This window comes from Hesperophylax consimilis, chromosome 21 (genome assembly GCF_061612785.1).
Source record: "Hesperophylax consimilis isolate HC1 chromosome 21, BYU_Hcon_1.0, whole genome shotgun sequence".
NCBI classification, from domain to species: Eukaryota; Metazoa; Arthropoda; class Insecta; order Trichoptera; family Limnephilidae; genus Hesperophylax; species Hesperophylax consimilis.
The window spans coordinates 21,552,150-21,564,228 of record NC_142856.1 but is presented as its reverse complement, the minus strand read 5'-3'; the positions used below and the strand labels follow the sequence as shown (position 1 = coordinate 21,564,228).

Genomic DNA, 12,079 nt, shown 5'->3' with positions numbered 1-12,079 from the left:
TCTTCACAAAGAAACACTGTGATTGTATTTAGACTAGAAAATCAGTTATACTCTCATAATTTCTCTGTTTGTGGAGATGTAGCTTTGCTTACCTCGGTTCTGGAGGGGCAAACCTATACACTAAGGACATCTCTAGGATAACTACATCAACTCTGTGAGCTACTAGTACTAGAGCCATATATGCTACAAAGCTAGAACTATCGCAATTCACAATCCCGAGGGAGGGTCTATCGGCTTAAATTATTTTAATATCAGGTAGGTATTCCACAGTGCTCTTAACTTATAGATAAGGAAATTTATTGGTCAATAAAACAAAAACTTAGAAATGTAAGATTTGTCGCATTTGATGCTTTCATAGCTTATTTACATAGCAGAGAATTTAAATTTGCATTAGCTGGCAAAATAAGATAAGAAACCTTAGATATAATTTGAGGTTCATCGTGATATATTTTTTTGGGTACTATGCCGTGTTGCGCATCTCTTTATTTAGCCAATGTTACAACCCAATTAATATTAAAAAAAAAACAAAAAGGCTTAGCTTTCTTTACACCAAAGTAAACTCAAAAAACCAAATTAATCTAAATAATTGTTTTGCTGAAATACAAGCCCCAAAAATAAATTCGAAATAAATTAAAACAGAATCAACATTAGAAATAATAATGTATTTTATACTCCCCAAACGAACACAAAACAAAATATGTTACACTAAACACTTATAACTTCACTATACACTATGGAAAAAACTTTTTATACAAACCGCTTAGACAAAATGTAATCTTGTTTTGGTTTTATATGCCCACAGTTTGTTTCTTTCTAGGTACAATAATATAATAACTTAAATATATTACCCACGCACAGGCTGCGCCTTAGTGGGTTCCGATTATTCGTTTTGATTTATATAATATTGTATGTAATTAATGTAAAAATTGTGAAAAATAAAAGAATTAAAAAAAAGGATTTTCGCTCACAATTCGATAACTTTGTGTGTTTTTTTTTTGTTTGATTTTATTTTTTGAAAAGCAAATGTTCACTCTCCTTTCTTATTAATTCCTAATGAAAAGAATACCCGTGTTTCCCTTTTAGCAAGCATCAGGATTGGCTAATTGGTTTTTCTCATTTCCTATTTTCGACCAGAATGTCCAGAACCCTCCGTTTTTAAACCCTAATAAAAATAGCTCTTTTACAAATTCACAGAATTGTTTCAGTAATGAAAACACAACAATATTTTCCAAGAGCAATTGAACAAATATTCTTGGCCAACTATGCCGTTCTGTACCGTCTCGACAATTTTATTATTATATTGGATTTAAATGGTTTAATAAATAAGAATTAGATTTTTTTATTTTCTTATTTCTTTTCTCTTTCATGTTATTTTCTACTTTTATTTGATACACACCCATACATAAAATGTTTATTTTTTAGGTAACATATGAATATAAGTTAAATCATTAATTAAATCAGCAATAGTTCTTTAAAAATGACGTAATATGATATTGTAAAAAGATTTTTTTAACTGTAGTACCTACATTTAAAATTTATTTTTATATTTTTTTTAGTAAAACTTAATAAAAAATAATTTGGTTTAACTGAGGATCGAAGCTTCCTACCCATAAACTGGAGTCGATAACTCCACCAGCATCGCCAAATACCGATCGGGTGGGACTGACATTTATTTCGTACATTAACTGCTGTAATGTCATTCGATTTCAGAGAAATGTGTATATGTCCGCGAATGCTTTGTCATCGACAACGAGTCTATAAGCCGAGTTTCAACTCGATCGGAAGTCAGGAAATGGCTTAATTTCCGCCTCAAATATTTTGATTAATTAATTAAAGAAAACGAAAGTGAAATTCAAATATACCTGATTAAAAAAATGCGTTTGGTTTGTCGTCGAGAAAAACTTCCTAAAGGGTTAGGAATAATTTAATTTACCGTGCTGATATAAAACCTATTCACTTTTCTATTAAATAAAGAATAAGGTCTGGCATTCTTTCAAGGGATGTAAAAAAATAAGAAACATTATGTACCTGTCCATTTAGTAGTCTTAGTTTATCGTAAACAGCGCCCCCCGGGGAACCGGAAGGGGGTGATTGCGACTGTTTCTCCTTCTGCGCGGCGAGGTTGCGCAGAACACGGTTTATTGAGGATACCTGCAACAGAAGAAAGGCAAATTGGTATTCTGAATACTGAACATTAAATGAATTTACCAGCTTAGATAAACGAAAAGTATATGATTTTCTACATCTACAAGATACTAACAAACATTTAAATATAATTTGTTTGAGTTATCTACTATAATAATAATTGGATACTTTGTATGGCACCGTATTCGTAAAAAAAAATTCTCAAGCGCTGATATTTGCCTAGATTAAAAATCTCTTTAAATTATTGGTAATCCGGTCAAAAACAGACACAGCAGGCCACTTCCTGCTAAACTTTTAGTAAATTCATAATAATATCTGAACACGCGTTCATGCACCTGCAGTTGTCTTAATAATATAAAATGGCGAAATGTTAAGATTTTTATGAACACGTGTTCCGAAATCGTAACAAAAAAATAAATTTATGAAAAATTTATCAATTCAATCGTTAATGGCCTGCAGTCCCGTTTTTAAATAAGTTTTCTCTGTGAAGGAGCACTTTCGTTTATTCTTTTTTTTTCTCTTCACTATTATTTCTTGGACCAAACAGCATTAGAATTAGTTACCAAAACACGAGTAATCTACCCACTAGCCAAAATTATAAATATTTTTTTTCGATTTTAAAGTATATTATTTTTATCTGTCATTTTATATAGCGCCGTTCAGTAATAAATATCACCTCAAAGCGATGTTTTTATTATTTATCGATATATTTTTTACTCACTAATGCTTTTTTTATCTGATAGAAAAATAATATACGTAGATATCTTATAACAAATTGATAGGTTTTATAGATATGCATTCGTGCCTACAAAAAAACTTTAATATAAGATATATTATATGTCCATTAAATTTTTAAACAATATAAAATACGCATCAAATAACGTAGATAAGAAATTAATTACTTTTTTTTAAAAATAAACTATGACATTGGACTCCCTTAAACAAGATGGATACATTCCACGTAGCACCGTGTAAAAAAGTATATTTGTATAAATATATTTTCAGGAAATAAAACTAAAAACTTAATTATTTTTTATTGTATCTTAATTATCTTTCCACAAATAAGTTTAATTAGATAATTGACGAACTCGTTTATTTATTTATTTATTTAAGGAGAAAACACAGATACAGACAGTAATTAAAAGATAATTTTGTAAAACAATAACTTGAGAATTCGCCTGCATCCTAACTATTTCTCACAGATTGACTGGTAGATAACAATTCTAAATATTTTTTACATGTAAATAAGGAAAAAGTATAAAAAAATATATTTTGTGTAAAGATAATGCTCAATGTCAAATAAAAGTGTACAAATATTTTTTATACAAGTTTAGAGATAAGCCATAAAAAAGTACTTAAAGAGTATAGTGAATGAAGTAAGTACACAGTACAAGAAAACAGACTTCAATTTCCTACCAAAAGTACTATATGTATCAAAAAATTTGTCGAAATCCTTCAGGTTTTGGTTTTTATTATACAATTCGCACATTCTTCTGATTGGATCCCTAACACCAGCATTTGTGAGCGTCCGTCTAATATGGAATAAGTCGTTAAGCCTCGTCGTTCTGGGTGGTATTTTAAAGTTTATTAGATTGAGTACGTTTACGCACATTCGGTACGACGTCAAGGAATAAAGCACCGTGTGATTTCAAAACCGTGTAAAAGGGAGTCCAGTGTATTGTGAATCGAGCATAGTTACCAACGTTATATTTTCACTGTTTATTTTTTTACAAATTGATTTACTAATGTTGCCAATTTTTCCAAGCATAAAAAGTATCAAACTACACACTCTTACACATTAAGAGCTTGTAAAAGATATTCTAATAATAAAGTAAAGTTATACAAAGTACGTCCAAACATTTGCTCACCATTGTATCATACAATTCATTAATTTTATTTCCATTCCTCCTCTAATATTCCATGTACAATGTGCGCCACAGAAGGACTATAGATCGTTTGGGCATGTATAGCGAATGAGCCTAAAAAAGGAGTGTAATATGACGCAAATGCGAATGGTAGCAGAAGTCAGGGACGCCCGAGGAAGACACTGCACGATCATGTGAATCAGATACTTGAGTAGGGCCATGTCAAGAGTCAGAATAATAAAATAATTTTACAATAAACACATTATGAATGTGAATGAGGCAAAAATTGTGAGCCAAGACCAAGTTGTTGGGCGGTCCGTCTTTTCTGTCTTACCCTGCGGAGAAAGAAATGCGTGATGTTAAGTTAGTTAGTTAAAGTTAAGTTAGCAAAACCACGCTATAAAAGTTTTCTTAAATATAACTAACCAACTAACTAAATATCACGCTGTTTCTATTATACTCTTCTATTATTCTGACTCTTAACATGGCCCAACTCTAGTATATGATTCACTTGATCGTGCCATGTCTTCCTCGGGCGTCCCCGACTTCTGCTACCATTCACATTTGCATCGTATATTCTCCTTACACTCTTGACCTTACCTTACTTTCTTGATCTTACTCATTACGCTTACATCAGCCTTGCACTCTTTGCGGATCTCCACATTCCTCACGCGATTATATATGGTTTTACCACATATACACCTCAGGGATCTCATTTCAACAGCATTCAATCTACTTTCATCCTTTCTTTGTCAGTTCCATGCCTTACTTCCATACATCAGGTTAGGTACCAGCACTCCATTGTGGACTGCTAACTTCGCTTCTTTGGACATTTTTTTGTTAGAGCCAACTGCGTTCAGTCCTCCATTAATGGAGTTACCTACATTTACACTTCTTTCAATATCTCTGTCAGCCTTCCCATCAAATCTAAGGCTTTTAAATTATATAAAAATACAAAATTTTAGATTTTAAAGATGCCCTGTGAAGCTATCAACTATTTGAACCCAATTAAAATATACAAAAATCACCTCTTTGACATTAAATTGAGCGAGTTGATTGTTTTGTTCCCGTTAAGGAAACACACCATCGCTGTTTGCTTTTTTAAATTTATTTTATCTCTCCTCTTTCCAACTCTTTTGTTGCGAGTCCGTGCGAAATTAATTGGAAAATTTTAATAAACAAGCGTAATTGTTATTATTGGAATTTAATCATCTGAAAGCACATTGCACTCGAAAAGAATATAATTTTAATTGAAAGGTTATGAAAATAGAATGATGTTTGATCTGTCTGGATTGTATTACCTACTCCTGTCAAAGAGAATTGAAAAACGATTTAAAAAGTCAATAATTATTAACATTAATTAAAAATGAAAAATGTGGATTGATTTATATTTGTGAGATTGAAACATTTTTGAAAATGTAAAAAAACATTGGCATTGGGAGTATAATGAAACATTGCACACAATTTCATGATGTGAAATATGGTTTAAAGTGAGGAAATTTTAAAATTCGTTGCTTATAAAGCGTTGTTCACTCTAATTAATATATATTGTATTATGGTACTTAAAGAACAGGTATAAAATACTATAGTTACATAGTATAGACAACCAGATTGCGATGATAACATATTCTTTAATGTTTTATTGTGATTATCGCATACGAGTACCAACTGCCCCCAATCGTCTGGAGGCGGTAAGAATATGGCATCCTCAATCGGTATATTGTGAGGCTGAAGGTAGCGGGGAAGGGAAATATCTGGCTATTTGGATCTGATCACCAAACACGGCTAAAGCCATTTCAAGCAACAGATTGTGGTCTTACACCCGATCGATATTGTGATTATTTTTACTCTGGAACGTGCCACAAATATATTACATATTATCTTCAATAAATTATTTGTGAAATAACACAAACCAATCAAACAATATTAACTGGCGCACGCAGTTTTTAATCTGCGACCGCCAGATTTTTAGTCGAGAGCCTTACACGGAAAAATCTTCCAGATAAAAATATTGACAGTTTATTAAAAAATCTCACTTAAAAACGGGATTGTAGGCCATTAATTAATGAATTGGTAGGTATCCTTATAAACTTTAAGTACGGGTTGTTTCGGAGAATTTGAACAATTCACCAAATTTCAACGTTCATTTTCAAGTTCTGCGAAAGATTTTTTCAAGTTCTGTTTTTATTTCAGTTTTTTCAAGCAACTAGCCTATAACGATATAATAACAGAACTTGAATAGGACTTTCACAGAACCCGAAAATGAACGTTGAAATTTGATGAATTGTTCAAATTCTCCGACACAACCCGTCCGAGAATACCAATGTTTTTTCACGATATCCGAACACGATAATTCTGATAATTCCTAACAATTTTCCATTTTGTCTTAATATATTATTGAGACAAATGTAGGTGGATGAACACGCGTTTAGATATTATTACAAATTTACCAACACTTTATCTTTTAATAAATCTGCTTTGCTAATAATACTTAGACCACGGAGGCCAACAAAGGAGGAGGCTTCTATTACATCCTTTGTCTCCAATTTAACTTGTGAAGTATTAAAATCATTTTACAGTGTAAATCAGTTTCCACGATCGATGAACCGTTGTAAATGTTTGATTTCCATTGTTTGTAAGTCAGCTACCCGATAGCTAAGTACAGCCTGTGTAAGTATGGAAGCCTAGAAGTGTGGAAGTGTTTAGAGTTTAGAGACAGCTTCAGGAACCGGTACCAGAACAGGAGAATAGGAGTTGAGGAGAGACGGAAGAAGTCGCACAACAATAGGGATATTCATTTTAACATTTCCATATTTGCTCTCCGTTCAGAGGCGGATACAATAGGAGCATTACTGAAATCAAAATTTCAGCATTTTTAAGTGGTGGAGAACATTTTTTCTTGATAGAGATATTAAAAGAATGGGAAATGCAGGTAACAGCGCCCTTGAGGTGATTTTGCACAAAAGCGGCGCTATGAAAATCATCCAAATATTATTATTTATTTATTAACTCCGTTAATGGAGTACTGCACTCGGTTGGCGCTGGCAAAAATTGTCCAGAGAAGCGAAGCTAGCAGTCCACAATGGAGTGCTGCTACATACCCTGATCCTGATGTTTGTAATTAGGCCTGGAACTGGTAGAGGAAGGATGAAAGTAGAGTGAATGCTGTAGAAATGAGATCCCAGAGGCATATATGTGGTAAAACCAAGATCCTGTGAGAAATGAGGAGATTCCCAAAGAATATAAGGCTGAAGTAAGCGTGATCAGTAATCAGCTAAGATGGTTTGGGCATGCAGGGCGAATGAACGAAGAAATGAGTGTAAAGAGAATATAGGATGTGAATGTGAGGAAGACATGGCACGTTCAAACAAGCCAGATACTTGTGTCGGGCCATGTCAAGAGTCAGAATAACAGAAGAGTAGGTATGTCTAAGATTGTATGAATATGAATGAGGCCAGGAGTGTGTGTCAAATCCGCGTTATTTGGGGTGTGTCCTTTCTGCTTATCTCTGGGGGAAACGGCGTGATGGTTAGTTAGTTATGTAAATACATAGACGAGTAGGTATCTCTATTGTGTTGGGCAAAGCAATATAAAATAAATAATCTTTCAAAACGATGTTAGTAAAATATGTAATTATAAGCAATAATTTGTTGTCTGAAACATCAATACAAATTGAAAATATCTCCCGAGTAAAAATAAATGCCGCCAACGGGAATTGAACCCGTGCCTTCTGATGTCCGGTCAGGTGCTCTGAAACCACTGAGCTATGTCGGCTTATTTCCAAACCGCCAAATAATTCAATATTTACTAGTACCTCAATCAACAATTACTGCTTATTATACAGGGTGTCCGGTGGTAAAGTGCAGTAACTCCGGGAGGTGATTCTACGTGATCGTAGGAGTAAAAAAGATAAATAACTTTTTCTGAAATTCCAACTTTTAGATGTACTTTTAAGCTAATAACGAAAAATTTCTCCGACGTGCCTAGACGGCATTATTTTTTTCGTCGTTGCCAAATCTACATCCCGCGCCCCTTCCTGCACCTAATGTGTCACATTATTTGACGGGCGGAGTAAACAACTTTGAAAATTTAATTTATCTAGTGTTAAAAGTCTCATTTAAATAAAAACTTGGTAATTTAGTGTCTTTATCTAGTGTTTAAGTCTTACTAAAAAGTACATCTTTATTCGGTGCGTGTTTTCCTTAAACATCGAGTTTTATTTAGTTTAAGAGTAACCTAACTGTTAAAAATGTGTTTCTTTTGTGCGTAATTTTAATATTGAATTATTGTGACAATGCCTCGCTTTACCAACGAAGAACGGGCAGATATTCATTATTTTTATGGACTACATGGTGGAAATTCCGAAGCGGCGCGCCGGGAATATGCACGTCGTTTTCCGAATCGTAATGTGCCCAACGCTCGTGTTTTTGTTCAAACGCATGCACTTATTCGCGAACAAGGAATTGGCCGAAGACCCCGAAACAACAATGCTATTAATTTACCAATAGCAGACGAAGACTTCATCATGGCTACAATTGTAAATGATCCTACATTGTCGCTTCGTAGAATTTCCGCAATGACTGGTGTTCCTAAGAGTTCTATCTGGGATCTCTTCAAGACGTACGGAATGCACCCGTTCCATTATCGGTGCGTGCAAGGCCTTCTGGAACGTGACCCCGTATCAAGGATTGCATATTGTCAGTGGCTACTTCGTAAGCAACTTAATAACCCGAACTTCATTGGGAACATCCTTTGGACGGACGAGGCCCAGTTTAACAGAACTGGTGTGATAAACCTGCATAACTTGCATGAATGGGCGGAAGAAAACCCGCGCTCCGTAAGGCAGTTGCACCATCAAGTTCAATTTTCCGTTAACGTTTGGGCTGGAATTATTAACAATCAAATTATAGGACCGCATGTGTTGCCACCTAGGCTTAATTCAATAAATTACCTGGATTTCTTGAAGAATGACCTTCCCGTTATTTTGTAAGAAGTTGATTTAAATTGAAGACGTGAAATGTGGTTTCAACAGGATGGAGCTCCACCACATTTCGGACTTGCCGTTCGTCGCTACCTAGACGAACAATTCCCAGATCGTTGGATTGGACGAGGGAGTACTTCGCCATGGCCGGCGCGTTCTCCAGACTTGACACCGTTAGATATTTTCTTTTGGGGTGCGATGAAGGATAAAGTATACGCCAAAGAAGTAAATAACGTCGAAGATCTCCGGTTACGTATTCACGAAGCCGCAGATGAAATACGCCACAATGTACGAATTATAAATAATATTACTGTAAGTTTACATACTTGCCTACAAGCAGAAGGTGGACATTTTGAAAATATTTTAAATTAGTAAAAAGCGATGAAATTAGTTAAGTGTTCAATGAGTTATTAATATTTTTTATAATAAAAAGTGTAACGTGATTTTAGTGCAGTTCTCTTTTTGAATTTGGTAAAATATCAAAACATACGGCGAACTCTGTGTTGTTATTGTTTACAATTCACATGCGGTTTCCATGGATACGCGCCACTCACAATATGCAACGTTGCCACGTTCACACTTGCGAATTTATCGGGTAAGTTTGCACCTACACTATGGCTTTTTAGCAGGTATGTCTTTTTGTATGAAAAAGAAAAAATTGGAATTTCGGAAAAAGTTATTTATCTTTTTTACTCCTACGATCATGTAGAATCCCCCCACGAAGTTACTGCACTTTACCCCCGGACACCCTGTATACCATTCCACCTGTAAACATCCAAGTTTATTTTTGTAGGAAAGGCTTTGTTAGTGCTAAATTTCTCACTATATGGCGTCGAGACATATAATATCTTCATTTATTGGTGAAATATATAAATACATTTTTTTTTCTATTCGTTCTATATTTTAAATTTGTATTGATATTTCAGGCAACTAATTGTTTGTTTTCTTTAATGCTATGCATAAAAACCTTGTCTTATAAACATTGTTTTATCATTAAAAGACAAAATATGTGTTTGAGTAGAATGGTTTACGACATCTGTTTCGTGAAATATCGACAGTGCGTTATTTTTGAATTTAGGCGACACGAAAAAATGTGGTACCAGAAAGGGGCCGCGGATAAAAAGGGCCTCAGCGGGGGCCCCTCCAACAAAGGGCCTGACCCCCCGCGCCGACCTTTTCACCCCGGCCCATTCACAAGGGGCCCTACATAAAGGACCATCTCACGGCTGGAAGAGAAGCTTTATTATTTAACAGGCCTAAGCGCTGTTATGTAAGAGCTTAATCTGAGATAGAGAGAGACCCTTAAAGATATACATACTTAATAAGTTTTAAACTAGTTACTTTATAGTAGAGGTCATAATATTGGGTACCCATTTAGTATCATGTAAATATAACAACCAAATGCAAAATCTGCTTCTAATTTTAAAGTGATTTTTTGGGATATTATGCCATGTTGCGCTAACCCCTTCTTTGGCCAATTTTTCGGACAGTCTGCTTCTAATCTATAATTCTATGGATTAACAGGGACAATAATAATTTAATTTTTCGGCTGTATTTTGTTAAAATGACATTTTTTGGAATGTCACTTTTCATTGGTTAGATAGTTTTAAAAGTATAGTTTATAAAGTACAGTAAAAGTATGGTTTAAGGACGGGTTGTTTCGGAGAATTTGAACAATTCATCAAATTTCAACGTTCATTTCCGGGTTCTGTGAAAGTCCTATTCAAGTTCTGTTATTATATCATTATAGGCTAGTTGCTTGACAAAACTGAAATTAAAACAGAACTTGAAAAAATCTTTCACAGAACTGGAAAATGAACGTTGAAATTTGATGAATTGTTCAAATTCTCCGAAACAACCCGTCCTTAAAGTAGTTAAGTATAGTTTTAAAAGTTCAAAATGGTAAAGTAATTTTTGCTGATTAAAGCATTCTTAATAATAAAAAAATTATTCGTAATTTTTTTTAAGGTTATTTAGAGAAAACCATGGATGAAATTACTTAATGCTAAAATTTCTCAAGGTTCTAAAGCGTATTGCATATCAAAATTTTGTAAAACAAATATCCACTTTCACATAAACTTTAAGAATTTTAATTAGTTTAACGTCTCTTGTAAAGTTTTCATTTTGTGGCTTGAAGGGTTTTCCCACACCACAGTCGAAATATTAAATTTATCTACTTAGGCACATACGATTGACGTGTTTGACTTAATATATTTTTATTTATACTTAATACACGTGTTTGACTTAATATATTTTTATTTTTACTTAATACACATGTTTTACTTAATATATTTTTATTTATACTTAATACACATGTTTGACTTAACATATTTTTATTTATACTTAATATAGATACATGTTTGACTCAATATATTTTTATTTTTACTGAATACACATGTTTGACTTAGTACACTTTTATTTATACTTAATACATATGTTTGACTTAATTTATTTTTATTTATACTGAATATATTTGTTTGACTTATAAAATATTTTCTCAGTCATCGGTGCAGTGTCCATATAACTTTTCGAGCCCCTTGATATTGCCTCGATGTTGGTTTACCAGGTATATGGAAAGAGATCAAGTATAATAGTTATGGGCTTATCACGTTGGTTTATTTATTTCTAAGTAATTTTTGTACTATATAATGTAGATGCATTATTTATTTTTTCGCTCTAGCATAGAAGGGAAGCCTACAAAATAAAACTTATTATTAGCGCTGTTGCAGAATTTCGACAGAGAAAATGATTACAATAATATTGCGCGGAAATCTCCTTAAAAAGCCTTGAGTTTCAAAACTTGACAGACGGAAATTTCAAGATGTTAGAGTTCCTCGATTGCGATATTTTGGCGTTTCATATATGACCTGAACGTCTTTTCTGAAAACTAAACACTAAAACTAAACTAAAAAAGAATCTGATAGTTTCTTTGGTCAATGCCTACAAAGCAATGCAATACTTTATTGAACAGAGATATTAAACTCTAAGATTTAAATGAAGAACTATGAGTTATTGTTAGTAGAACATAAAACTGAAAGTAATGAGGTTCTTTTAGCAGCCCTCCGGTATAAGGGTGAGTTTCTTTCAA

The 12,079-nt window shown here is 33.5% G+C and overlaps 1 pseudogene; it reads right to left on the bottom strand.

Moving 5' to 3' along the window:
• The window catches only part of LOC149413733 (paired box protein Pax-6-like), a 149,315-nt pseudogene that overhangs the window by 70,546 nt on the left and 66,690 nt on the right, over positions 1–12,079 (bottom strand).